The sequence below is a fragment of the Portunus trituberculatus genome, chromosome 50 (genome assembly GCF_017591435.1).
Source record: "Portunus trituberculatus isolate SZX2019 chromosome 50, ASM1759143v1, whole genome shotgun sequence".
NCBI classification, from domain to species: Eukaryota; Metazoa; Arthropoda; class Malacostraca; order Decapoda; family Portunidae; genus Portunus; species Portunus trituberculatus.
In genome coordinates this window covers 3,221,966-3,234,911 of record NC_059304.1, presented here as the reverse complement: position 1 = coordinate 3,234,911, position 12,946 = coordinate 3,221,966, and the positions used below count along the sequence as shown (strand labels likewise).

General features: G+C 40.0%; 1 protein-coding gene across 1 annotated transcript in view; it reads left to right on the top strand.

The window, feature by feature from the left end:
- LOC123499538 (vesicle-fusing ATPase 1-like) overlaps positions 1–12,946 on the top strand; it is a 127,525-nt gene that overhangs the window by 28,779 nt on the left and 85,800 nt on the right. The gene's annotated exons all lie outside the window — the stretch shown is intronic.

Sequence of the window (12,946 nt, the reverse complement as noted above, 5' to 3'; positions counted from 1 at the left end):
AATGTTTTGTATTTTTCACACAAGGGTGCATTTGTCTGGATGTAGATTCTGGAGGAGTGTGCCCAAATTCGTAGTGTTCTAGAGATTTCTTTCGGTCCTGTCTGGACCATCTTCAGGAGATGAGTGAGGAGACTGGGGAGGTAGCGCCTCTTATAACTGCTCATGGCAGACACGGTGGGTGTGGGGGGCTGTGAGAGCCAATCAGCTTACAGCTTGGCTGCGTCCGGGAGGCAGCTGGTTCGAAGGTAGAGAAACTTGTGTCTGCGCTGCTAGGAGTGACGTTGTTACTGATAAAGAGTCTCACAACTACTCACCAATAATGGATATCCACAGAAAGACATAGATGACGTTATACGAAGAAAAATGGATGTCAGAAAACAAGTTAAAATCAGAAGAACCAATCATTACACTATATTACAAGAGCACTATGTCCATGGCCTACAAAAAAAAAAAAAGCAATAAAGAAAATCATCAGCAACAACGTCACTTCTACCAGTGCAGACACAAGGCTCAACCTTGTCATATATTACAAGTCATGCATGACCACCAACCTTGTCATGAAAAACAGCTGTTTGCCTTTAAGGAAGTAAACGTTGTGTATCAACATAAATGCACTGTTGCTGATTGTAGTCACCTAAATTCAAGGTATATCGGCTTTACAACTACTACTCTGTTCAAGAGAATCACCGCTCACCTCCAAGATGGCGCAATACACCGTCACTATGTTAGTGAGCATGGCCTTGTCCTAAAGAGACAGAACATGGAAGAAAACACTAAACTAAACTAAACTAAACATTAACTAAAAGTTAATGACATGAAGAGACTCAAGATGATGGAAGCTACGCTTATATACTTAGAGAAACCTTCCATTAACATTCAGCAACAACCAGTTTCTCTACCTTCTAAGTAACCTCCTCCCAGCCACAGCCAAGCTGTAAGCTGATTGGCTCTCACAGCCCCACACACTCACTGCATCCGTCATGAGCAGTCATAAGAGGTGCTACCTGCCCAGTCTCCTCACTCATCTCCTGAAGCTGATCCAGACAGGATTGAAAGACATCTCGAGAACGCTACGGATTTTGGCACACTCCTCCGGAATCTACATCCAGACAAATGCACTCTTGTACAAAAAATACAAAACATTCTTTCAAAAAAGAATAACGCTAAAGTTGCTATATACTTCAACAATATATATATATATATATATATATATATATATATATATATATATATATATATATATATATATATATATATATATATATATATACACACACACACACACACACACACACACACACACACACACACACACACACACAGTAATCGCTCGCTTATCCGGATTATAGTAGCCAAGGCCCTGGTGGATACGCGAAATATCCGGATATGTGGAATTTATTCTCCCAACCCCTTATAAATTGAAAAAAAACATGTACATAACCCAAATGGGTAAGAAAACAATGAATGAAAGCACATTAAATGATTGTACTCTATACAATAAAGACTACCTGGAGCATGATAAAATGATATATCAGATATATCTCTAGAAAATGTGAGGACTGGGAAGGTGCCATCAGCAGTGTCATGGCAATCTGCTGTTTCACTGCTGAACTGGACACTACCTGAGTCATTATTAGTGTGTTGAAGTGAGATAATGATAGTGAAGTATTTATTGTTTGTCTGATACAGCTTTCTACCTTTGTCTGAACATATTTTTTTGTAATAGTGTTATTGTGAGAGCTATGTCATGTAAAGTTGTGATGATGAAGGCAGTAAGAAAAAAAAAAAGTGTTTGAAAAGATCATAACAGTCTTATGATATAGAGATGGTGGAGAATCCTGGCAGTGAAACATGGGTGAGGCAGGGTCTTGGAGGGGGAGATAACACGCATGACGGAGGGGAGAAGGGAGGCCAGAATTGAAAGTCCAGCTGTCTCCCAACGATACATTTGTTTGTTTCTTTCTAGTTGTCTTCTCTTCTTGATGTTTTTCATTTTAATTCTCGTCAACTTATACCTGTCAGGTAAAAATTAAGAGAGCTAAATGACACACCTCCCTACTTGACTCCTGGCCAAGTACTGTGTAGGGCGTAAGTCAGGCTATGACACAATCACACAAGACATTTGAAAATGGCGTCCTGATGGAAATGTTATTTAATTATCAAAAAATAAACTCATAAACGACAGAGCAGCTCATCTTGGCCATTTGATACTTGGGAAGTTCTGCCTTGGAGTGTCTTACATAGAAATGTAAACAAACAACTGAACCACTTTTCGCTGCTAGACTGGAACAATATATATATATATATATATATATATATATATATATATATATATATATATATATATATATATATATATATATATATATATATATATACACACACACACACACACACACACACACACACACACACACACACACACACACACACACAAATATATTTACATGCAACTACTTATGAAGATGCTATTAAGTTGAGATTATAGCATCATTCCATTTAGCAAGAAAATAAATTTTATTACAAAAGTTTTGGTTACAAACCATAGATTTTGATTTGGCTGAAAATTGACGCTAGAGGAAAACGGTGTGTTCCGTTTGGCAAGACGATGGAAAGAATCGATGGAACAGTAAAAAACCAACGGAAATCATTGAAGACGACGGAAAAAGTGTTATTGTGACGCTGCCTTAAGTGCTGCTGCTTAGCGGGATCGAGGGATCGCTCGCGCAGTAGGTTTGAATATGCTTGGGGGCAGCTCCAGACAGTAGCTAATTCCGGATAGTGGCGATCCGGATATGCGGGTGATTACTGTTTATATATATACAGTAAGGTCCTGGGTTACGTCGGTCTCGAGTTACGTCAAACTCGCACTTACGTCAGTCCACTATAAGGTAATTTAAGATTTTAAAAATTGAAAATTTATAAATCGTAAAGCGCGGGGTTTATTGTTATTGTTGGCCGCCAGGCATCACTAGTGGTTATCCACCACACCGCCCACCTCATGCTTGAATACAATAATACTCTACGTACCTCAGTTCCACCACACCGTCGCCCCTGGCAAGGGTGTTCCTACATCTGCGTTTGCTGACTATCTTAGTATCTTGCTCAATGGCACCAAAAAAAAAAAAACTCCTGAGTGATAGCAGTGATGCTAAGAAAAGGAAAACCATTACGCTACAAGAAAAAGTGGACATAATTAAAAGACATGAGAAAGGAAGCAACAGCTGTGTGTAAGGGAGTGAAGAAGAAAATGGGAAGCCCGTTACCATGACAACGAGGAGGTTGACGACCTTGAGGGCTCATGCACCTATCACAACAATAACAACTCCGGAGCCTTCGCCTGGGCCACACGACACTCGCAGCTCACTTGCACCATCTGCGCTTGTCTGCTGATCCCTATTGCCCTTTCCTATTGCATTTCCTGCTCCGCTGCCCACGCTTCTACTCCCACCGCACTGCACTACGCTCCCAGCTGTCCACCCTGGGCGTCACAACATTCGACCTGCCCACCCTACTGGCGGCCTCAGGCGTCCACCCCTCTGGCAACATGCAGTCCTTCGCGTCATGCCCTAATCAACAACAAAAACAAGCTTGTGTTTCATATTCCTACATACTTGTAAATAATATAACAATATAACCTTTTACTTATATAACGCTTCTACTCCTACCGCACTCCACAAAGCTCCCAGCTGTCCGCCCTGGGCGTCACAACATTCGACCTGCCCACCCTCCTGAGGCCGCCCTCTTGGCAACCTGCAGTCCTTCGTGTTTGCGGCCCTAATCAATATATTCCTACATAGTTGTAAATAATATACCAATATAACAATATAACCTTTTACTTACCTGAATAACCATAAAAAATTATTGGTTGAAAATTCGATAATATGCTTTGAAAGTACAAAAACTCGAGTTACGTATAAAATCAACTTACGTCATGTTTCAGGAATGTAACTCTGACGTAACTCGACCTTATATATATATATATATATATATATATATATATATATATATATATATATATATATATATATATATATATATACAGTAAAGTCCTGGGTTACGTCGGTCTTGAGTTACGTCAAACTCGCACTTATGTCAGTCCACTATAAGGCAATTTAAGATTTTAAGAATTGAAAAGTTCTAATTCGTAAAGCACGGGGCTTATTGTTATTGTTGGCCGCCAGGCGTCACTAATGGTTATCCACCACACCGCCCACCTCATGCTTGAATACAATAACACTCTACGTACCTCAGTTCCACCACACCGTCGCCCCTGGCAAGAGTGTTCCTACGTCTGCGTTTGCTGACTATCTTAGTATCTTGCTCAATGGCACCAAAGAGAAAACTCCTGAGTGACAGCAGTGATGCTAAGAAAAGGAAAACCATTACGCTACAAGAAAAAGTGGACATAATTAAAAGACATGAGAAGCGAGGCAGCAGCTGTGTGTAAGGGAGTGAAGAAGAAAATGGGAAGCCCGTTACCATGACAACGGGGAGGTTGACGACCTTGAGGGCTCACGCACCTATCACAACAATAACAACTCCGGATCCTTCGCCTGAGCCACACGACACTCGCAGCTCACTTGCACCGTCTGCACTTGTCTGCTGATCCCTATTGCCCTTTCCTATTGCATTTCCTGCTCCACTGCCCACGCTTCTACTCCCACTGCATTGCACTACGCTCCCAGCTGTCCGCCCTGGGCGTCACAACATTCGACCTGCCTACCCTACTGGCGGCCTCAGGCGTCCACCCCTCTGGCAACATGCAGTCCTTCGCGTTCGTGGCCCTAATCAACAACAAAAACAAGCTTGTGTTTCATATTCCTACATACTTGTAAATAATATAACAATATAACCTTTTACTTATATAACGCTTCTACTCCTACCGCACTCCACAAAGCTCCCAGCTGTCCGCCCTGGGCGTCACAACATGACCTGCCCACCCTGGCGGCCTCAGGCCGTCCCTCTCGCAACCTGCAGTCCTTGCGTGCCCTAATCAATATATTCCTACATAGTTGTAAATAATATACCAATATAACAATATAACCTTTTACTTACCTGAATAACCATAAAAAATTATTGGTTGAAAATTCGATAATATGCTTTGAAAGTACAAAAACTCGAGTTACGTACAAAATCGACTTACGTCATGTTTCAGGAACGTAACTCTGACATAACTCGACCTTATTGTATATATATATATATATATATATATATATATATATATATATATATATATATATATATATATATATATACACAGTAAGGTCTCGGTTTACGCCATAGTTACGTTCCTGAAACATGACGTAAGTCGATTTTGTACGTAACTCGAGCTTCGACATTTCAAAGCATATTATCGAAGTTTTCAACCAATCATTGTTTATGGTCATTCAGGTGTTAAAGGTTATATTGTTATATTATTTACAACTGTGTAGGAATATGAAACACAAGCTTGTTTTTGTTGTTGATTAGGGCCACGAACGCGAAGGACTGCAGGTTGCCGAGAGGGGTGGACGCCTGAGGCCGCCAGGAGGGTGGGCAGGTCGAATGTTGTGATGCCCACAGGGCGGACAGCTGGGAGTGTAGTGCAGAGCGGTGGGAGTAGAAGCGTGGGCAGCGGGTCAGAAAATGCAATAGGAAAGGGCAATAGGGATCAGCAGACAGGCGCAGATGGTGCAAGTGAGCTGCGAGTGTCGTGTGGCCCAGGCGAAGGCTCCGGAGTTGTTATTGTTGTGATGGGTGTGCGAGCCCTCAAGGTCGTCAACCTCCCCGTTGTCATGGTAACGGGCTTCCCATTTTCTTCTTCCCTCCCTCACACACAGCTACTGCCTCCCTTCTCGTGTCTTTTAATTATGTCCTCTTTTTCTTGTAGCGTAATGGTTTTCCTTTTCTTAGCATCACTGCTGTCACTAAGAAGTTTTCTTTTTGGTGCCATTGAGCAAGATACTAAGAACTTGAGTCAGTAAACGCAGAAGTAGGGTAACACTCTTGCCAGGGGCGATGGTGTGGTGGAACTGAGGCAGGGTGTTATTGTATTCAAGCGTTAGGCTGGCGGTGTGGCGGGCAATCACCAACAATAACAATAAATCCCGCACTTTACGATTTACAAATTTTCAATTTTTTTAATCTTAAATTGCCTTATAGTGGACTGACGTAACTACGAGTTTGACGTAGCTCGAGACCGACGTAACCTGGGACTTTACTGTATATATATATATACACACATACAGTAATACTCCGCTTAACGAACAGGATAGGGGGTGTCAAAGCTGTTCGCAGAGCAAAAATTCGTTAAGCGGACGTAATTTTCCCATAGGAAATAATGGAAATAGGGGGGATACGTTCTGGGCTGGTCCCCAACATACCACATGGGTTAAAAAAAAAAGGAATTATATATACGTTTGGCAGCATATTGGGCCACCAGTGTACCACTACTTTTATGATGTCATATGAGTCATTGGAAGTTAGAGGAGCTATGTACAAATTCTCTCATTCAGATTTATGTTCACAAAACAACATTTATTAGCTTTTGCCCCAAGAAAGGATTGTTTTGTAATGCATAAAGTGAAATCTTACATGGAATACCAGAAAATAAAGCAGAGATGAGATGAGCCACAGACGAAGCGGGAGACTCTCGGCGACTCAGCCGCTTCGTGTGTGGCTCATCTCATCTCTGCTTTGTTTTTTGGTATTCCATGTAAGATTTCACTTTATGCATTACAAAACAATTCTCTCTTGGGGCAAGGTTTGTAAAAAGCTAATAGAAATGTTGTTTTGTGAACATAAATGCATATATAAGACAGTAACACCACCTGGAGAGGTGGTGTTCCCAGCAACCTCAGAGCAACCTGAAAGCAACCTTGTCACCATCCCTCCAAGCATTCATGGATGCCATTTTACTGCAAGAGGTTGATCTGACGTTGTTAAAGAATCTTGGATCCAGCTCCAGGAGCCAGCCAATTACAACGAAACTACTGCGTTCGGTCCCTCACCCTGTAAATTCAAACCCAGAAAATTCGCTAAAACGGATGTGGTTGTACGTTATGCGGATTTTTGGTCTAACTTTAGATAGTACGTTAAACCGGAAATTCGTTAAACGAATGTTCGTTAAGCGGAGTACCGTATTTCACGGCTTACAAGACGCACTTTTTTTTCCTAAAAGATACTAGTGCGTCTTCCAAGATGAATGTTGTATTGTAAGACAGCATCCATCCTCAAGTGAGCTTGGACACTTGACAGATAGCGACCTGGATTTGTATGTTGAGTCATTTCATTATGATGTTAGCTTAAGTACCATTTAATTTGGCCTTTTATATTATGTAAACTCAGTACTTAGGTGTTACAAGTATTTACAATACCATAATCCTTCCTGCAGCCTACTCAGCGTGTGGAGAAAACGGGCTGCTCCCTTGTCTCATTGCAACACACACATACATGCACACGAACGCATACACATCATTCCAGGTGCCTTTATACCTTTATTAATAGAACATCCAAGTGGCTTACTCATTCAAGCAAGAGTCAAAACTCCACTTGTGAATTGTATTCACATTGATAAAGCCTATGAAGCACAACTGCAAAATAAAATAAATACAAACTGCAGCACTGACGTGTTCGGTTTGGGCGATCGGACAAGTGATTCCATAATGTAAACAACAGGTCCAAAACATGCCGTCGCCCGCCACTAAAACAAGAGATGGACTGTTTCACTGTGTATATGTATTTACTTATGGTGTTTTTATTTACATAGTTTTAAATATGTGGTGAGTGCTCCAGCAAATTTGTAATGAGTGGTGAAACAATAGTGTCTTGCAGACTCCTTGCTTCTTATGTTTTTTGTGTACAGTGGTCGGGTATATGGTGAATGCGTTCTTGTATGAGAATGACTTTTTTTTTTCTTAGAAATTTCTTTCAAATATTAGGGTGTGTCTTCCAAGATGCAGCGTCTTGCAAGCCGTAAAATACGGTATTACTGTATATATATATATATATATATATATATATATATATATATATATATATATATATATATATATATATATATATACAGGCAACCCCCGTTTAACGAAGGTTCACACAACGAAATTTTGCTATAACGAAGGTTTCATTTTACTACCATCTGCTCGTTTAACGAACACCAAACTCGCTTTAACGAAGTTTTATCCAGGTAATTTTTTTCCAAATTTGAAAGCCCCACTGTATCATGCAAGCTGACAGGCTTTTGAATACATCAGGAGCTGCTGGTACTAAGGCCTGCCTCAGGAGGAATCCTGAGACACCTATAGAATAAAGATCAAGATCAAGCCTCTCGTGGACAACACAGGCTCTGCTGATACAAAGTCCTGACTCAGAAGAAATTCTGTGTAACCTGTAGCATCAAGATCAAGATCAAGATCACATGCACCACTCACTGCCCAGTCAAAACATGACAGCGTCACCAGCAGCTTATCTTCCTTAGTTCAACTTACCACCAAAACACCCTGCTATGTGGCCTAACGTTCCTAAGAAGACCAGGAAGTGTCTTACTCTCGATGTGAAGCTGGGTATTATTCACAGACAAGAGAGAGGCCAGAAAACTAATAACATTGCTTCCCACCATCTTGACTCCATCTACTGTCTACTATTTTCAAGTCAAGATACTCTATTAAGAAGGCTAGTGAGACCTTATCTTCCTTGCAAGCTAAAAGAACCACCAGAACTCGTGACTCTACAATGGATAAAATGGAAAGCCTTGTGGAAATGTGGTACATAAGTTTTGTATGCAGTACCATGATGCGCACTTTGTTTACATTCCACAGGTTGCCGGTTAGTGTATTTCCCGTTTCACTCTCCCTCCCTTCATAAAGTTAAGATCATCAACATTTTATTATAAAGTTACGTACATACATACATTACTGTACATTATAATGACAAATTAAACTACCTAAATATTTAACTTCATAATTTTTACTTTCATTAAACCTTTCACTGTACTATGATGCACTCTCACTTTGCTTACTCTAAATGAAGTTCAAATCAGGGGTTATACTTGTTATAATCGGTTCGCTTAACGAAGTTTCGCTTAACGAAGTGTTTTTAAGGAACGTAACCCCTTCGTTAAAAGGGGGTTGCCTGTATATACACACACACACACACACACACACGCCACCGCCGAGAGAGGAAGTCCTGAAAACGGCTCTTCTGCTGAGGACGGGGGAAAAGGAGAAACTGCCTATGGTGTTTGCAGGGCCCGGGTATCTCTGTGGGGTATAGTTAGTGTCCTGTCAGTGCCCTGCTCTCGAAAAGTGCAGAACGTCTGCCTTTTTCAAGTGAAAATGGGGAGTGGTCCCTAACCGGAGAGTGTCGGCGGTGTTTTGTTTTGTTTTGGCCGAAACAGCTGGCGGTAACGTGACGTCCACCCCTAGAAACGCGAAAGATTTCGAAGGATTTGTGACCACTCTAAGTGGACTAAACAAATTAGACATGGACTCCAGAATTCAGGCATTAGAGAGTAAGTTTCTAAATATTAGATCTATAGAAGAGAAGTTAGATAGGGTTATAGCATAGAATAATACCTTCAAAAAAGAAATCTATATGCTAACAAGGGAGAACAAGAAATTACTGAAAGAGAAAGTGGAAATGAAAAAAGAAAATCAGCATCTAAGGAAACAATGTGACGAAATGAAGGCTAAACTACTTAAAATGGAAAAGAAAATATCCAAAGGTGACTTTGGGGAGGAGGAGTGCCTCAACCTAATTGATGCTAAAATGAAGGAAGTGAAACATGAAAACGAAGTACAGAAGTCCTTCAAAGAGATAATGAAAAAGCAAGAAGAAGAAAATAAAGTGATTACACAGAGTGAAATAGTTAAGGCTTTGAAGGAAAATGAGTATATGGTGAGAGATATTGCTGAAAAGGAAAAAATGTGTGATCATAACAGGTTTGAGATAGGAAACTAACAGGAATTGGCAAGATAGAAGGGATAAGGAAAATGACAGGATTAAGTTTTTACTGAATAAGATCTCCGAGGAGGACGAATGCCTATATGCTGAAGTAGAGGAAAGTGTGAGATTAGGAGCTTATGAAGAAAGCAAAAGTAGACCATTAAAATTGAAATTAAAGTCTCAGGTGGCAGCCGAGGCCTTGCTGAGGAGGGCCTGGAAACTTAAAAACTACGAGGAAACCAAAACAATTTACATAAGAAGAAATATGACACAGGAGGAAAGAATGAAAATGAGAGAGCTTGTAACTGAAGTGAGAGAGAAGAATGAGGAAAGAACCGAGGAGGAAAAGACTAAGTTTTTTTGGAGGATGAGAAATGGGAGGCTGAAGAAGTGGTGGATAAAACAGACGGAATAGACAGTATACAGACTGAAACATGGAAGAAAGAGATTAGGAATGGAATTCAAGTGACATACACAAATATAGATGGATTTTGTGTCTAAAAGGCTAGAATGTATGGATTACCTAAGAAACAGTGAACTGGACATAATGTGTGTGGTGGAAACAAAGTTAAGGCCCGAAATAAAGCTAGATTGGTTTGATGTAAAACACTACAAAGTATGGAGAAATGATAGAAAGAATAAAGGAGGTGGTGGTATAATGGTTTTTACTAAGAAAGATCTGATAGTGAAGGAGGTGAACTTTAGTAAGGGAAATGAGGAAGTGATAAGTATGCTTATAACAGATGGTAAGAGGGACATTAATATTATAACAGTATACATACCACCCAGAACCAGTGCTTGGAATTATGAACAGTATCAAGAGGTGATGAGAAATACTCTAGACAGAATAAAACAGGAACTCACCAGAGAGGAAAAAGTGATGATAGTCGGGGACTTTAACTTTAAGGAAATAGTGTGGGAAGACTACGAAGTGGTGAATGGTGGTGAGTGGGCAGAGGAATTGTTAAACGTAGCAACAAATAACTTGATGACACAGTGGGTGAGATCACCAACAAGGTGCAGGGGACAGGATGTTGCAGTGAGGTTGGATTTGGTATTCACCTGGGGCATCTCCCTAAAAGAGGAAATTGAACATGAATGTCCCTTGGGGGAAAAGCGACCATGTTGTCCTAAGATCTGAGCTGGATACGGAATTAAGCATGGAAAAGAGTGTGGAGTACAAGGAGAAAAATTAAATTATGTCAGGGCAAATTATAACCATATAAGAGAGTTCTTTAATGAAATTGACTGGTCTGTGGTATACCAGGAAGTGGATATGCAATTGAAATATGATAAATTTAAGGATTTATATAACTGTGCTGTGAAGAAGTTTGTGCCATATCACAGAATGAGGACTTTAAATGATAAGCAGTGGTTTAATAGAAATTGTGAAGAAGCAAAAAAGAACAAAGAAAAGGCATGGAAGAAACTTAAGAAAAACAGTGAATTATTATCAAGAGAAGTCTACAAAACAGCAAGGAATAGATATGTTGAAGTAAGGAGAACAGCACAAAAGGAATATGAACAGAGGGTGGTGGAAAACTGTGATAGTGACCCAAAAATGTTTTACAAATTCATAAATGGAAAATTAAATAAAAGGGAGGCAATAGAAAAAGTAAAAGTTGGGGAAGAAGTATATGAGGATGCTAGAGATATAGCTGAAATATTGAACAACAACTTTTGCAGTGTTTACAAAGGAGGAGCATTTTACAGGAGAAAGGCCTACGGAAATAAAGCAAATGCACGATATCATAGTTACTAAAGAAGATATAAGGAAAATTATAAATAACTTGGATATTAATAAATCAATGGGGCCTGATGGCATATCTGTGAGGTTGCTGAAAGAATGGAAAGATGAGTTGTTGAACCCCATTTGTGGAAACCTCCATACGAACAGGAATAGTCCCGAAAGAGTGGAAAAGAGCTGACATTGTGCCTATATATAAGAATGGAAGTAGAATGGAACCATTAAATTACAGACCAGTATCGTTGACTAGTATATTGTGCAAGGTATGTGAAGAAGTAATTAAAGCAAAGTGGAGTGAGTATCTAGAAAGTGAAAACATTCTGAGTGAAAGGCAGTTTGGTTTCAGAAAAGGAAGATCGTGCGTATCCAATTTATTATGTTTTTATTCAAGAGTGACTGACATACTACAACATAGAGGGGGATGGGTGGATGCTATTTACCTGGACTTGAGAAAGGCCTTTGATAAAGTGCCACACAATAGATTGATGTGGAATCTAAAGAAGATTGGAGGAGTAAGTGATAAACTAGCAAAATGGATGGAAAATTACTTAGTGGGAAGAGAAATGCGAACAGTGGTGAAAGGAAAGAAGTCAGAGCGGAAAAAGGTAACCAGTGGAGTTCCACAAGGGTCAGTGCTTGGTCCCATCATGTTTTTTATTTATGTTAATGATATGCCAGTAGGAATAGACAGTTACATGAATGTGTTTGCAGACGATACTAAAATTATGAGGAGATTAAAGAATGTGGAAGATTGTAACAAATTACAGAAAGATCTTGATAAAATATATGACTGGAGTAAAGAGTGGCAGATGGAATTTAATATAAACAAGAGCCATGTTATGAAAATGGGAAGAAGTAGATACAGACCAAACAAGGATTACAGGCTGGGTGATGAGAAAATTGAAGAGACCAATGAGGAGAAAGACTTAGGAGTAACCATGCAAAACACTCTGTCACCGGAGAAACACCTAAACTAGATATTTTTGAAAACATATAACATACTTCAAAATATTGGTCTTGCATTCCACTACCTAGATGAAGGAATGATGAAGAAGATACTATGCACTTTAATAAGACCCCAGTTAGAATATGCAGCTTGCATCTGGTCACCACACATGAAGAAAAATGTGAAGAAGGTGGAAATGGTACAGAGGCTGGCAACAAGGATGGTACCAGGATTCAAGGAGTTAGCCTATGAGGAAAGACTGAGGGAACTGGGGCTGACCACATTAGAAGAGAGGAGAACAAGGGGTGACATGATAACTATGTATAAAT